Source organism: Rhagoletis pomonella, unplaced genomic scaffold (assembly GCF_013731165.1).
Source record: "Rhagoletis pomonella isolate Grant_MI unplaced genomic scaffold, Rhpom_1.0 Rhpom_scaffold_00005, whole genome shotgun sequence".
NCBI lineage: Eukaryota > Metazoa > Arthropoda > Insecta > Diptera > Tephritidae > Rhagoletis > Rhagoletis pomonella.
In genome coordinates this window covers 74,592,715-74,610,508 of record NW_023458559.1, presented here as the reverse complement: position 1 = coordinate 74,610,508, position 17,794 = coordinate 74,592,715, and the positions used below count along the sequence as shown (strand labels likewise).

At 35.5% G+C, this 17,794-nt stretch overlaps 1 protein-coding gene across 1 annotated transcript in view; it reads right to left on the bottom strand.

Annotated features, from left to right (window-relative positions):
• Positions 1-17,794, bottom strand: part of LOC118739523 (reversion-inducing cysteine-rich protein with Kazal motifs) — an 83,933-nt gene that overhangs the window by 40,440 nt on the left and 25,699 nt on the right. The window lies entirely within an intron of this gene.

Here is a 17,794-nt window from a genome sequence, read left to right as displayed (position 1 = left end):
CCTCTACCAAAAAACTTAAATTGGGTAACGCCGCTTCGAATTTTTTACAATTGAGCAATTGTCAAAAATCTCCTTTTTAATCAAAAAGTTGTTTATTGAAACTACGTTCTTTTTTGTATCATGGTAAGACCTACTTGAGAAACTCTCTCTCTCGCTCTTAGAAACGCTGATATAGATGCATGGCAAATATTTTAATTAAATAGAATGGTTTGACCTGTCAACAGGTCATGGGAAATCAGCTGGCCAACTTAACTGCTATGCATTAGATGTTTAATACATATTTATGGTTCGATTATATACTTGCTGGGCGTTGCAAAAAGTTTACTTTTAAAGTACAATTCGCTACATTAACAATTAAAGGAAACAGATTACGCATCTGGCAAATGGCTAAGCTCCTCCCAAAGCACCGCCCACAATTCATACTCTTACTCTGAGTGTATGTATGTACATATGTGATTTTTATAGTCTTCTCAACACCCACAAAACCGACACCTTCTCTCCAACCAATACAGTTTAAGACACCTGTCGAACATATGTATGTTTGCATGCATATGTCTGTACGAATATGAAACGCAAATATTTGTATCAAATGTACATATGATGCATATACCTTTTCGCTTGTTGTTATACACTGTATGTGTACATGTGTACACAAATATACACATACAAAAGTAAATAGAGGCCACTTGAATAGATACATTTTTTCTTAAAGATCCGTGCTCATGTCTGCGCTTGCGAACATCGGAGAGGCTTCATTTTGATACATTTTGAAGAAGGATATATTTCAAAGAAAAGTGGTGAAAAAGAAGAAAATACCTTGATTAAAAAATTTCATCTTGAATAAGCACTTTGCAGGGGCTCTCTTGGGAATAAAATTAAAAGAAATCACACGAGGTCAGCTTCTTATTGTCGATATAGTGGATCAGCGTTGATGGTGATGACACCACCAGGTAGATTACGAATTGCGCTATAAACTTTTGTTCAGAAAATTTCAATTCAAGTTATCAATTAATTATAAGAATCAAGACTAGAATATTGTACGACTTGCATTTCGCGCTCAAAACGCTTTATAACCCGGAAAAATAAAAAAAAAGTTCCTTATTTTTATTAATGATTTCTATGTAAAAAGACCCGATCTTTCGATTGAGATGACTAAAAATAAAATTGAAAATGACCGTTATTGAGAAAAATTACAAATAAATTTTTGTTTCGAATTTTCACCATGAAAATGAGAAAATTGTGGAAAACGCACAGCGCCATCGGATAGCCCGTGCAAAAACCTATTGGGAATATGTTTAATTACGCACGGAAAAAGTGATCTTAAAGGAAAAAAACGTGCCTATCCAAGTGAATCGGGGTGTATGTATGCACTGCCTTTGACTACAAATCTACATACATACTTACATACGTGGTCGAAATATTAATAGGAACACAACATTTTAACAAATTTTTCCTATTTTTCTTTTGTTTGTTTAATATTTATTATTTTTTTTTAAGTATAGCTCATTAGCTAACAAAAACCATATTAATTCATATTTCAAACTTTGTGTAAAAATTCTGCAAAATTTCATCTAAATTTTCAACTTTTTAATCAAATTTTTTAGATTTTTTTGAGTATGTAGTTTTATAGCCCATTATGTACATTTTAGTAGAATAAAGTGCAAGTTTGAAGTTCTTGAAAAATCGCGTTGCTTTTTGAGAATTCTTATTCCATACAAAATAATGGTGGAAGATACTTTTTGTATGGAAGAAAATGCGTTAAAAAAAGTTTTAAATAAACGAAAGAAAATTAGGCAGCATTTGAAAAAATGTCGTGTCCCTATTTATGTTTCCACCACTAAATATAACCCAACACACATGTACATACATATGCATGTACAAATGCCTTTTCTATTATTATTCTATGCACTCACCATCAGCGCACATAAATATCAAATTGCCAACAAAGAGATAGACAAATGGACAGCAGGCAACGCTGGTGACAATCGATCAAAGTGTACCGCAATGGCGTATTTATGTTTTTTTTTTTTAATGATTCATAAAACTTTGACAATAGGCAAATAGTCTTTGCAAATGTGTAAGTTTGCAGAGCTAGGACCGCACGATCGCGACGCCTCTATGTTATATTAAATATTATAGAGAAGTAGTTATATTATTAAAAAGAAATTTACGCAATTAATTTCCTGGCATGCAAATGAGGCTCCAGCCATAAGCCAAGTGGCATTAGGTCTTGTCTGGCAAGTGTTGAACTCTTTCGGAGAAATTATATTTTATATTAGGCGCGATTATGGTGCCACCGGAGAGTGTCTGTAACAAAAATTTCACATACTTAAATGCTTTTATGTTTATAATTTATTTAATAAGTGTATATATGCATATCAATGCTTAAAGTGTGATGTTCGGGTATATTAAATTTTGAATTAAAAAAAAAATAAAAATTATGTCAAAATTTATTTACGTTCGAAATCATAAGAACGTTCTTAATTGGAATTTAAAATTAAACCGAAAATATTTAAATTTAAATATTTGTTCGTGAGTTCTGGGCATTTACGTTGATTTTATTTCGTTTATTTTTTTTTTTTGCTGTGAAAAATTTGTGCTTTTCTTGCTTAGGTTCGGTTACAAGTCAAGTGGTGTTTGTGGTAAATAGTTGTCGTCGGCTTTATCTATAGCGCTGACAGGGACGACTATATTAGCCCGACAAGCTTCAGGGCTATTATAATCATGGCCTTCACGCTGAAATATCTGGAGAGACTAGTCGAGTTGCGCATTCATAGGGAGGCATACGCTTTCATCCTCTGTATTTACATCAACATGCCTATCGGGCGAAAAAATCTAAACGACACTCGTATCTTCGCTTATGATGTGGCCTGTCTGGGTACAGGTTCATCTTTTAAGGTTATTTATTGGAAAGTGCAAGCAATACTGAATATGACTAAAGGCTCTGTTATGCATACTTGGCATTGCTTGAGAGTTGTCACATAAGAAATCTGTTAAATGAGCTGCGCGTGTAAGCGGTTACTCAACGCATAGCATTAAATACATACGTAGAAGTCTGTTGGTTTTTGATTTCTACGTAAAAATAGTATAGCAGTGCATGCAATGCCAAGTATGCATAACAGAACCATAACATTGATGGGCTCTCCGTCACCTCAACAGAAACTGCCGTTGTTGACTCCACTAGAAGGAGGAAGTTGGATGGTTTAATACCCATCACTCTCAAAGGAGTCACAATTCAGATTTCTTTCGAAGTACAGTATCTAAGAGTAATTCTGGATTTAAAACTTGAATGAAAGTCTCGCATTGAGCCTAAGACCTAGGGTTGCCAACCGTACTATAATATATAGTATTGTACTATTTTTTGGTCTGCGTACTATATACTTTTGGAAAAAAATATAGTATGCAAAAATACTATATTGCTTCAATTATAAATATAAATATATTTTAGCCATTTATAAGAAAGAAATGTTGCAACATTTTTAAAAATACTGCAACTTCGGCATTCACAGAAAGAATTTTTTTCTATTAAGATTCCGAAATGGTGAGACGAAAGAAATAAAGCGAATATCTCACTAATAAAAAATGAACTTTTGATTTATATTAATTTAAATATTGAAAGCGATAAAGCATATGATACTTTCAAAGAAATATATTTTTTATAGAGGGAATGCACAAGTAATAAAAAATATGTACACTTAAAAAAAAATACTATATATATTTGAAGTGTACTATATTTTTTGAAAGAGTACTATACATTTCTTAGAAAATGTTGGCAACCCTAGTAAGATCCTTGGCTGCATTTCGGCGATGTAAGCAAGTATTTGGGGAAATTGTAGGGCCTGGGACTCCACTTCTATGATCAGACACATGATCAGTTATGTGTCAATGGTATGGTGGAACGGACTTTCAATCAATATCCCGTGAAATCTGCTCGCCAAACGTCAAAGGACTGACGCCGTGCGCTGTACGGTAGCTTTCTCTACAACACCTGTTGCTGCTCTTCATCTTCTGGTACACTTACAATTAATTGGTATGATACTGTGAGGGGAGACGGAGGTTTCGGGGCGAGTGACTTCACTGCTTCAGGATAGTACGCCGCCATTGCTTTTGCTGAGTTCCGTGAGGCAGAGAGCTGGCTTAATCCCAGGTTACACATGCTCGAATCGTTACTTAAAGCTCCAAAACTGACAGTTTATTAGGATCTTCAGTCTAGGGCCTGCCTCTTCCATTGCTACCACCAGCGGGTTCCGAGTAGAATACTTTCAGAGCTGGAGCACCGGTGTCCATTCGAACGGCATGGCCAAGCCATCGTCTGCGGTACTCGCCGTCATCAACGCGTAAAGGCCCGTAAATCTTCCGCAAAATCTTCCTCTCGAATACTCAAAGAGCCGCCTCATCGAATTTTGTCATTGTTCATTGTTTCTGCGCCATATACCAGCCCATCGAGAGAGGACCTCCGTTCTGAATTGCCTACTCAGTTCAAAGTAACACTTGTTGGCCAAGGACTATATGGTAGAATACATAGGTGGAGAGGCAGAAGTTTACATGGTCGCAGTGACAGCCAAGCTGAGCACAAGGACACTTATGCTTCCAGACTAGTTCGACAGAGCAATTCTGGGCTAAATTATGTTGTTAAACATAACGAACTTTTACACCTTCCCTGTCATTACAGTATTCCGTTGAAAAGCGTTTTGTTCGGTTTCAGGTATTATCTACACTGGTTTTCCTGTCAACTTGAAAGGGCAAAAATCACGAAGAGGGTCATATACTCGAACTTGATGCACCAGTTTATGAGACAAGCATTAAATATCCTGGTCCCAGTACGTTTGCGGCTCGGGCATGACAGGCCGGTATGTTGCTGTATCCGCTCGCCGGTCTGTCGGTACATTCGTGGTCCGCTTGATGCGCCCCTTGTTCTGTAGGGCGGCAAGTATGTACGCAAGGTCCCTTTTTCAGACGCTATCCATTTTGTCTCCGTCCGTTTCCCCACTACCAAAGCAACACTATGCAGTTAGTTATCACGGAAAAGACTTCCCCAAGGAGGAGTTAATAAAAAAAAATCTTTATCTTTTCCAGGTCAAAAAGGCAATGGAACTACTCGCATGTCAATGGATAAATGTTAAAAACAAAAAATATCTTTCAAATCAAAATTTTGAAAATGCCGCTGCCCAATTTATTGTCCCAACGAAAATATCGCCCATCAAGTGTGGGCGTTTATTTTTAGCAAAAATGTCACATTTTGTATTCTTTGTTCTATATTTCTTTTGGTTTTTTTTTTTTTTGTTTCCGACAGTCGCGACACACATTCTTTATTGGCCTCGTCGGCGCGTGTCAAACACGCAAATACCGCAGTGATCGCTATGTGGCTTTTGCTCAAGATACTTCGCATTGATTTCTTTCTCTTTGATGTGAAATCTTTGGGATTTTGGTTTTAGTTTAGATTTTCTAAGTTTTTATAGCATATCAATTTCAATCTAATTTGCCTTCACATTAAAGAACTGCAGTCTATATAAGTATCAATTAAGTTTATGAGTTTTTGATCGTTGTGGTTGCGGTTGGGGGTAGACGATCTTGGAAGAAAATGTGACCAAAAAATGTCAAAATATTCTTAGAAGAATTCATGACTACATAAAATCTGTAAGAATATATAAGAGGTCAAGATCACATTTTACATAACATAAAATAACAAAGAAGAAGAATTACTGCCCCCAAATTGCTTCGTTGAAATATTCTTTGTTTAAAGTTGCGTTACTGAAATTTACTTGGAAGCTTTAGAGCTTCACTTTTGTTTAATTAAGATAAATGAATTAATTAACATACAGCATATGGCTTACGAGTACTTAGAACATTATATTAACCCCCACGCCACTGCCTGGCGCCTATTTGTAGTTTAAAATTGGTATGTTTGAAAGCAGCTTGCGGGTTGCAAATATATACATAAATACTTTTCATATGAATACCCTTTTCATATGAATTTCTTCATTAACTGTACAAGCCAATATACTATATTGCCTGCCATATGTGTATTACATACATACATACATACGCATGCACTTGGATGCCTAATAAAGATGCAGAAATTCCATAGCACGCATGTACGGTCAACACATACCAACAAAGAAATGTCCATTTGTAAATTAATATTAGAAATGTGCATCTGCATATCTCATGTTCATAAGCATTTACTCATCACTTTCAATTAAAATTAAAATTGCCATTGCCAACGGCCGCAACTAATGCGAGTACTTATGAGTAACTGCTGCTTTGATTAGATGCAGCCGAGCAGCAGATTATGATAGCAAAACTTTAAGACTTTCCTCTTTTCATATTTTCACTTTTTGCTTTACAAATGAAGTAGAGAAATTCTAAATATTTTTACACAGCATTAAATACTTTTCATCTTTATTATTCTATGTACTTTGTTGTTGCTGTGCAATTGCGGAAAATCTGCAACCGCACATCTGTCAATCCTGGCGCATTGCCGCAAAAACAAATCTTCACTTTCAATTAGCAATGCTGCTATGTAGTACTCCTATGCGCTGCTTACCAGTATTGCCGCGAATCATTTTTAGTTGTAGCCGAATTCCTTTAAAAAACTGGCTAAAAAAGAGCTAAAAAAAGTCGTTGTGGCTAAAAATGGTAGCTAAGATTTTCTACTTACATAAACATATATAAGTATACACGCAAACATTTTCAATAAATAATGGTATAGAAAACCAATAAACTGTGGAAAAAAAGCTAATGTTTTATCCAACCAAAAACGTTTTTGTATAAAAGGGGAAATATACGACACCAGCGTGCTGGCTCCATCAAGTGATTGTACCATCAGGCTCGAAGCATATAACTTACCAGCACACTGGTACAATATTTATTTATTTACAAATGAGGTCGAGGAAAGATCGAAATGATTAGAGCCGAAATTTCATAATGTTTCTACCACTTTGTTAAACATTGTTTTTGTTTTTTAATTCACAACTGCAATATCGTGAACTTAATCTTCCACAAACACGGCTTTGACTCATATAGTGCAAGATAGTGATACTTAAATACTTGAAGAAAATTTCGGTACCCAATACTTTCTTTTTGGTACCCGATACCGATTCGATACATTAAGCCTTCCTCATTACATATAAACTTTTTGTCAGCTGATTAAGTTTAGTCACATTTTTTATAAAAGTCTAGCACAATACATAACCAGCACCACATTAATCCACATTTCAAACTTTTTACAAAAATTAAAAAAATTCAACAAACTTTAATTACACCTAGAAATTTTAAACATTTTATTAAAAATTTTAGGTATACAATTTTTTAGTAGACTAAACTGCAATAATTTTTTTTTACTGACGGTCCTAGGAAGTTTCTTATATATAGATGTAATTGGCGATCATACTTTATATGGGAGAAAACCGTCAGCCAAAAAAATTATTAAAAATCAACACAATTTTCTAGCTTCTTGAAATTTGCACTTTAACCAACTAAAATTTAATGGGCTATAAAACTGCATAAAAAGTTTAAATGTTGTAGATGTAATTGTTAAAGCTTGTTTAATTTTAATAAATTTTGTACGAAGTTTGAGGTGAGGATTTATGTGGTGCTGGTTATGTAATGTGCTAAACTTTTATAAACAAAATTATAAACAATTAATAGACAAAAGAAAAATAGCCAAAACTGGTCAAAATGTCACTTAACTTAATCAGCCGACCGAAAGGTTATACGTTTGAAGCTTGCAGAAAAAAAATCATATTCATTGCTATTTTATATATATGACATCGCCTGAAATAAAAAAAGGTTCAAATAAGACGATGCTTCCTCAAAAGATGAACAATGTGTATGTCAGTATTTGAGCCTTCTTGCACTTACTTCCACAGTCTTACCAACTGCAACAGTTATTGTGGCAACATTGTTAATTCGTAATATTATTATTTAAGATTTGCATTGTGGTTGCCGCAGAGGCAGATATTAATCTAGTAACGAGAACGTTCAGATCCAAATAATGTGAGAAATAGACTTCTTTAACCATAGATTAATGACTTAAACGATCACTCAACAGCTTTTATCGAGTATCGAAAGTATTGGATACTTTTTAAGTCGGTACGAGTATCGATCAATACTTAAAAGTACCGACTCAGCATATCACTAGTGCAAGAAATTGCCGCCAAAATACTCTTTACTTAGGAAATTGAGCTAATTTCACCACTAAGAAAGGGCTAGAAGCAATTTTAAATTTATGTGGCCAAAAAAACTATGTGGTAGCGAAATCTAGCCACCAAAGCTCTAAAACGGCAACACTGCTGTTTACGCTTTCAGCAGGTTCTTACAGTGGTGGTTATTAGATAATTTACGAGGGTGGTACGGATAGTTATCGGTAAGTACATAAAAGATAAAGATACAAATTAAGACAACGATGACGATAACGCCAACGCTAACGACAACGAAAAAGATTAAAAATAAAAGATAAAAGATAAGAGATACAGGATTAACGATTAAAGATTAAAGATTAAATATTAAATATTAAAAGGTATTAAAGGTTACAGATTGAAGATTAAAGATTATAGATTAAAGATTAAAGGTTAAGGATTAAAGATTAAAGACTAAAATTAAAGATTAAACATTAAACAATTAGACATTAAACATTAAGAATTAAATATTAAACATTAACGATTAAAGATTTAAGATTAAACATTAAACATTAAAAATTAAACGTTAAAGATTAATTATTAAACATTAAAGATTGAACATTAAAGATAAAAGATTAAAGATTACTAAACCCTGCCACAATCGGCTAGTATACTAAACGATGTTATCAAATCCAATTAGCGTCAGATCCAGGAAACTTGCCCTTTCGTCAGCGTCACACTAAAGGAAATTAGATATTAGCCGAAGAGGTTTAAGAGGTAAAGTGGATAGGTCTCTCGAGACAACTAAACTATTCATCTGCGATGAGTGATGGCTGAACTCCAACGAGTGCATTTTCAGCGAGAGCTGGTAAAGCTGGTGAATATCTCGGCTATCTGTGCAACGCCGGATACAGTGGTTGCGTTGTGCAGCTCTGGATCTCGTCTGTGAGTTTGTAGATACATATGTCTTTTGATGTGCCTAGGAAGTAGTTGGTCTTCCAGTTAGTGTCTGTTTGAGTGCTCTCTGCAGTAGTAGCTGAGTCGGGGAGTCGTGTTCAAGGGAGATTAGGTAGATGACATCTCATTGCTGCCTGGAGTGCGATGTTTCTTCGAGCTGGCTAACAAACGTTAGAATGCCGTACTAACACCCGGGGTAGCACAACAAATCTAGACTAAACTCGACGAAAATCTGCGAGCTACACTGCTGCATTAGACAAACCAACCGTTCCTTTTTCTGGATTATTAGTTGGAATTCACCTTTAACGGTATCATAGCGCCCCACTTAGGCCATCCAGTTGCCAGATGAATACAGCCAGCACAACCTAATCAAACCGAACCTTTTTTGCCGTGTAGGCTGAATTTTCGGAACGTTAGACCTTTTTCGCCGCACCCTCGTATACACGCTTAAATTTACATACTTATACAAATATATATATTTTCTAGTCAGCAATTTCCCTGCTTGTTACATTTTGCTCTTCGCTCGGCTTTTGATGCTTTGCAAAAAATTTGGCGCGCATTTCATCTCTCTAGCCTGCCTGCCTGTTTTTTTTTTCTTTTTTTTCTTGTTCCGCCATAGCAAATCTACTCTAGTAAAACCTCCTCACTTTGAGTTGCTTTGATGTGCGTCAAGTGCATAGTTGCTGGGCTCAGCAAATGCTGCTGTCGCAAACATAGAACGCTGTGCTCAACCGCCTTCGCGGCATGTTTGTCAGGCCATTGCGCGCTCGTACATACTACTTCAAATTGCCTGTCAGTGAGACACTTTATTTATGGCGTGTTAGAAGTGTCATTAAAAATTTGTAAGTACGATTATGTTGACAGAAATGCCATTTGACTAGCTTCATTATGCATAGATACTTTGTTTTTTGCATTTGCATAAACATACACATGTCGCATATACTTATGAACATATAATGACTTGCACTTACATACGGATTTATGCATTTGATTCACTTTAACTGAACGACATTTTCCACATTTCAGTTAATTTTAATCCGCAATGACAGTTAATTGATTTTAGAAAAGTAGTAGTTGCAGGATTTGTATATGATTAGTGGTAAAATACGTAGATTATAGGTCAACTACTCTTTATTCTAGGCATATACGAAAATACATAAGTTCGATGAGGAAAGGCTTTTGGGGCTGAAATTGCCTTTGGGGTCGAATTTGCTGGGTCATAAAATTTCAGATTTGAGGAGAAATACGAGAAATGCGAACATCGGATCTACTACTTCGTATTCTGTAGACACACGTTTTGTCTCTCCGAGGCGTCTAAGCTTAATACGGCTTTCTTCTGTAGTAAATCACAGATCTGTTTGAAGGAGACTTTATTGAAAACTTACAAATTTAAGCTTTAAGATACCACATGTGTGGTATGAAAAATGCTTGATTCGAATATCCACTGCTGAGAAATTTTCGATGTATGTGTACATACCTACAGTAAAACGTGCTTAATGCTTCTCGCTTAAGTACTGGCTTAACATCCACATTTTTCTTTTTCCAATAACCCATTCCAGTTAAGACCCTCAAAATTTTTTCATTTAACCTTAATTAATGTACCCGGTTACTTCGTCCATGAAATAGTATATCAACACCACAAAAAAACGATTGTTCTTCATGCCTTCTTCAAAAGCTTTGAAGACACAAGTTTGCATGGGGTCCGCAATTTACGTAAAAAATTAAAATTGCCTTAGAAGGAATCTCTACAGTTACGCTGATGTCGTTTAGCCATCCCGATCTTATGAAGTTTCGGTCAACTCTCCAACGAAACCTTGTCTGGAGTACCCAGAGGTTCGTAAGTACTAAATGAAATTATCAAACTTGTTGTATTTCCAAACCTGGCGTGTATATGGAAATTAACTTGGATCTCGCTGTCTGGGCAAGGCCTGGCAATCACAAAGTATGTGTTCTGAAAACCCATCGTATTCAAGGCAGGACCAAATAGTTATAAGGCTCCCTCACGCTCCACTGCAACCTGCGTTTCGGCTCTCGAAAGTACCCAATTAAGACCACTAAATATTCCTGAATCGTATTTCTCGCTTTTAAAAGTTAAAGCATTTCAAAACTAAATATATCTAAAATCGTGCCCTTTATCATTTCTTTAATCCAAAATTTTCCGCTGGTTAATATTTCGAATTACTATTTTGGCCGAGATCAACAAAGTACGCCAGTCGTTTCTCTTCTGTGCCAACTGACGTCAATTGGAAGGTCCAAGCGAAAAAAAAGTCAAGTGAAAAGGGATGAAGACAAGTCGTAGCCCGTAAGTATATACATTTTTAAGTCTAGACAATTAACATCATTATAATTGTTAGAGAATTTAATGCCCTACAAGAATATGCCTAGAAAAAAATTTTACCTCAAACGGTTCAATAGTTATAACATTTTTAATGAAAAAAATATTTTTTTCATATAATTTACATGGAAAATTTCAAATGCCCACCAACACCTTTTAAAATTGGAGTTTTAGTAAATAGGTCCTTTTAAGGCCATAAATTCGTTATTTTATTTGTTTATTTGGATCACCCTAATGTGAATGGGACCAAATATTCAGTCTCGATCCCGCCCATCCATTACAGACCCCCCCGGTACCGTCCATTCCGGTCATATTGAAATCAGTACCGTGGATCACGCGGGTCCCGATATCCCACGCCCATCTCTAATGTTGATGTCATCGGCGTACGCCAGCGATTGCACGCTCTTGTAGTAAATAGTTTCTGAGCGAGAAATCACACTAAGGGAAGCTGCCCTGTCTGAAACCCAAAATGGCAAATGGCTCGGAGAGGTCTTTCCCAATTCTGACGGAGCTGGTTGTACTACTCACCGTCATTTTACCAAGCCGTATTTGGCGGAGATGCCAAATCGAGACACTGCGGCGTATAGGCAACTCCTTTTAGTGCTGTTGAAAGCGACTCATTTCAGACTTATAGCACTCAGAAAATTGTTTAAGGGATATTTTCCAAAGTACGAATATTTAAATTTTTTGTCAATATATATGTATTTAGGTAAGAACAACCAGAAAATGTGTGAGGTCAAGAAAACACTTTTAAACTAAATATTGAGGCCGGTAGACTTTATATTTCCTATTAACCCATCGCAACCCCAACTATAATTCGTCGGACTGTCAAATGTAAGCCATTTCGAATTAAAAATGCGTATAAAATTCCAGAGGAAAACAGTTTTATGATATTTTTGAATAATTGTCCGTGCCATGACTGCGACAAATTCACATCGAAAAAAAACACTTGAAAGCACTTCAAAGTGAGAAAACCACTAAAAATAGGCATGTAGAGAATTTCGCGCAAATAAATACGCATGAAAATATTAAATAAAAAAGTAAATAAAAGAAGAGTCACAATTTAGGTACAAACATACACACATGTGTATGTATGTATGTGAGTGTAGAAAGACATGTGGATCGGCGGCCACCAGAGGATCCAAAAAAGGAGAAACGAAATAAAGAAACGCCTCAAGGAATTACACACTTAATTAATGAGTGTTTTTGATCTTGCTTGGGTATGTTTATACTTGTTTGCATACGTACATATGTTCAGTGAAAATAAAATCACTATATTTTACTGCAGAATACTAATTAAAATAAGAAACTAAAAAGGAAATATCAAAAATCCGTAGTAAACAGATGCAAATGAAATAATTTGCGTGTGGAGTTGAGGACCTGTGCTATAAATGAGAACATTATGAAGTGACAAAGCTATTTCTTAGAGATATTTCATGTCACAGAACTTTAAATGTATTTTTTCTCCTTGCTACCTTTGGCTCGTTTATATATGTGTGTATGTATACTTATGTATATTGCTTTTCTGATTTACTATGCAAAAAGTCTGCAGTAGTGCAGCTTCAGACTCCCAAACTGCCTGCTTAGGTAGCTGTTTGTCTCTCTGATCCAATCCCTACTTCCCGCAACGGATGACACTGTCGCTGTCACTCTGTCATCCCACGCTACTGCCGCGCACCACATATATCACCCAGCAGCCGAGACAATAATGCGAATCCCATAATCCCCACTATGTTGCCGTCTGTGCGTTTTTGTTTGCATCTTTTTTAGCTGCTCTTGGCGCAGCAGTGTTGCACAAATCACGCTAATCTACATACGTTGGGTGGCAGTGAATATCTCGAAATTGTTACACAGTCACAAAAGTGACATTCCAAAACAACAACATACTAGTATCTATATACATATGTATGTATGAACATTAGGGTGTCTCGACAAAAAAGTTCTGTTTTTTTTTTTACCGGAGTTATAAAATTTATTATATTTCTATTATCTCATGAAACTTTTAAACATTTTTATGCAGACCTTTTAAGCTTAAACTTTTTATCATCTGAGGCGATTTTTTAGAACAATTATCTTTCAAAACTAATTTTATTTATAATAAATAGTACCGTTTTTTTTTTTTTGTTTGGAGAGTGATGCACCCTAATGGGCATATGTATTTTTGCAACGGAATTTCGAAAACAAATTTGTTTTCTAAACCTAGCGGTCGCCTTTTTACAACTTTTTGCGTAACTTCGGCACCTAAAGTCGGTTCTTTAAGTATGATACATCGATGTTCTTGTTTCAAGGACACAAAATTATTGTCCACTCTTGAGAGTTCGTCTGGAGCAATTACGAAATATGACCCAAAATGTTTAAATCCGAGCATCACAAAGGCAGAGCAGCTGAGAAGGTAGTGCTCTAGACAACTGCGGCACATCGGGTTCATAGCAATATTAAGAAGTACGGCATGAATTCCCATTGGGCAGTGCCCTGTCAGAGCCCCCACGAAAACCGAGAGTTGTCGCTTAGTAAGCTGGAGAAGTTTCCTAGACCGTCCACGATCAACAACCGCCCAAAAGGACCATGCAACTTGGCATGTCGATGTTTCCGCCCAGCGTTCCGTACGTTGGTGATGACTTCTAAGTTCGGCACAGCAGTTTCCTGAATGTCGCTGTGCCCAGGAACCCAAAAAACATACTGATTTTGAAGTGATCCGAGGCAATAGAAAGAGGGAGATCATGCAGTACCAGACTAGTTTTGATCTTACCATCAGCGATCCGAAGTCTCTGATCGCTGCTTCGCTGTCAAAGTAGATATTTACCCTCTCTAAGCGGTATTACACAAGTTCCCAACTAATCGGCTGTTTCTTTAATGGCACACGCTACAAAAATCCAGTAACCTAAGCTAAATATCCAAGAGTAACTCTTCACAGAACTTTTTTTTTGTTTTCTTGTAAGGGGGTAATGTCTAATATACATACATACATAAGTCAAAAGAATAATACAAGGCAAATGGGAGTGTTGTGACACGAGAGGGTCGCACACAATGCGACACAAGGCAAAAATTACGAGTAAGTTGCTGGAGCTGCCTGTGACTAAGCTTTGTGGTAAAGAGGGAATCGCCGGTGCATTCAACAACGGTTTAACGAGGCTAAACATATCGGATATGTACATACATAAATATGTATGTCACCTCTATGTACCAGTACGTCTCGTTTGCAATGAGGCGCGACTCGGATGCTTTGCGGGTGTTTGCATGTGCGCCTAATTATTTCATGATTAACTGAAGTTCAAAGCAAAGCGAGAATATTAACCGCAAAGGTAGATAAATGCAGATAGCAACAAATGCAAATGTTAGGCGGGAAGACTCAAAGGGTGAATGGTGTTATACTCGTATAAAGGCAGATAAATAGTACATTGCCACCGAAACCAACAGAAAAGTACGTTAAGGTGACAAGTGGTTGGGAGGAAGAAGACTGTGCAATATAACATACCCATAAAGCAAAAAGAATTGTGTTAATGGTAAACAGAAACTACTGAGTAGCGGCTTAGCTTGCTAAAAAAAAGGTATTTTATATCCTTATAAAGTCTTTAATATTAGGGATCATAAGGATCTTTAGAGAACATTTCTCTAAATTCTTTTGTGCGAAGAAATAAAGTAGCCATTTAGAGGTCGCTCAAAGTTGTTCATATATTTTGTAGTGACCGAGAACGCGTTTCGGTTTTAGTTTAGTTCTGCATGGGAGCAAAATGTTATATGAAGAACGTTCCCACAACAGAACCAAACGGGACCAAAGGTATTGAGAGCAGTTTGAACGGGAAAAAAATGAGAACAAAGGCTCGGGAACGTTTCCGTAAAGAACAAAATGTGAAATAAACTCTCGGAAACGTTCTCAAGAAGAACATAATGAGCACGAATCTTTCGGGTACGTTTCCAATGAAAACGAAATAAGAACGAAAGTATCGAGAAGGCTTTCAAGGAGGATCAAATAAGAACAAAAGTCTGTGGCACGTTCTGCTAGCAAACAAAACGAGAACAAAAGTTTATAGAACTTAATGTTAAAAATGAGAAAAGAAAAGTTCTTGTCTTAAGTCTTTTGTTGACTTCATTTGCATAATTACTTTTCAGCTCCTTTTGATTAATTTTAATATTCAAACATTTCAAACTAATTGAACGCTATGAGAAAAATTTTGTTCTCGCTTCCATTATTCGCGAATAGTTCAGAAAAGATTTGTTCCCGTTTCGTTCTCTGTCAGGAAGTTTCATAGACTTTAGTTTCCAAACTGTTCGTCGAGAGAAAGTCCCATAGATGTCGTTTCCATTTTGTTCTCCTAGAAATATTTCCGAAAATGTGGTTTTTAATTTTGTTATCTTTGGGAACGAATCACAGGATATTATTCTTTCTCGACAGTTTTGTTTTCACTTTCCTTCTTGTGAAAACACCCCCAAAGGTTTTGTTCTCATTTCGGTTTGGGCTTTCAAGCGTTCTTGGGAACAAAACTACGAGAACGACATTTAGTTTCAATCATAACTTTTGTTCTCGGTCCCTGGTATTTTATATGGGGGAAAAACATTTTTTTATAGAAATAGTATGTATATAATTCTTGAAAATCAATATTTTTCGATTTGAAAACTCCTTTTCTCTTCAATAGGCCTCCAATAATAATATCCAATTGTAGATTTTACCATTTTTTAATAATAAATATTTTTTATGGGTCCCCCCTTTGCATTTTTGGGGCTTTTGGGGAACCTATAAAAAATAGTTGCTATTAAAAACTGGTTGAATAAAAAAATGGTTATCTTATTGGAAGTCTCCTGAAAAGAAACAGGGTTTTCAGATCGAAAAATATTGATTTTCAAAAATTCTATACTTCTTCTATGAAAAATTGTTTTTCCCCATATAAAATACACGGAAAACTTTGAGCGCTTTGGGCGATTTTTGATTTGAAAATAAAACAAAACATATCTTCTTTGGTATAGAACAAATCCTAGGAGGTGGGAGCATTAAAATTCATAGACACAAAAATAAAACCTGGAAATCAATGAAGATCCATGCCGAGTTGAAGCTTACTTACATTTATTTGATAGAGCTGGTGAGCTATTATTGCAAGAAAATTTACTGCCTGAATCCTCTAGAGATGAAAATCGATCCTATGCACTTTGTAAGTTTGAAGAAACTTCTGACGTCAAGATGATTTTTAATGAGCTAACTTTTCAGATAAATTGAGACGTAGACACACAATCAAGAAAAAAGTCGAATTAATTTTAGTAAACGTTGGCCATATTGAAGATATCCGCATATCCTCTTGTAAGAGTAGGCTAAATCGAATTTCATCGACAAGGTACTAGGTTGGAGCTCGTTTTATCACGCATGTAATTTTATCATGGCTCTAGAGATGAGGAAAACTTAGAGAGAGTGGAACTCCTAGCAGAAGCAGGCTTATATGAACCCTACATATTTGCACCAAATTTTTCTTTAAAGTGTGCACATATTCCTAGCTCCATTGGTATGACTCAAAGCGCTTTGATGTCTGTTCCAAGCAACTTCAACCATTTGACAATCAAATCCATTTGTTAAAATTAGGTTAAAAACTAACTTGTCACACTCTGTGTATAGAAAATGTCATACCTAGGGCTTGTAATCGTATGCGTTCTTTCAGTTTGCGATCTAAGAATGGCGTGAGTCAAATTAGAAATAAAGGGCAACTTATTGACAGAATTAAATGCTGAAATCAGTAGCTGAAGTATTAACAAAAATATAGATTTGACCTAGTTGCGAAACAAGTATTTTTATTCACTTACAGCTTTAAATCGAAGTTCTACCCACAGTGATCTTACAATTTTACTACCCATATGCACATAAAAGAACCGCGAATAGACGAACCGACTGCATTTAATGATGAAAAGGTAATAAAATCGAACCATCAACTAGAAACAATGAATGTTTTGTTTACACAACAGCATACACACATATGTATGTATGCATACATTTATGAATATGAAAGTAGGATGAAAATTTCCAAAGAAATAGTATAGTAGTGGTTATAACTGATAAGAAAGCGCGACCCCGAAGCCCCTAGCTGGATTGTCGGAAGAAATCTTAAGAAAATGTGAGTGATCAAACAGCAACGCTTTGCTGGCTGCGATAAGACATGAAATTCCATTGGAATATCTATGGTATATAATAAATAATAGGTATATAATAAATTTAAAAAAAAATAATTTAAAAACAAAAACTTAAAATTAAATTTAACTAAATTAAATTAATGAAACAAAATAAAATCAAATCATTTCAATCAAATAAAATAAAATGAAACAAAAAATAAAATAAAACAAAATAAAATAGAATAAAATAAAATAAAATAAAATAAAATAAAATAAAATAAAATAAAATAAATAA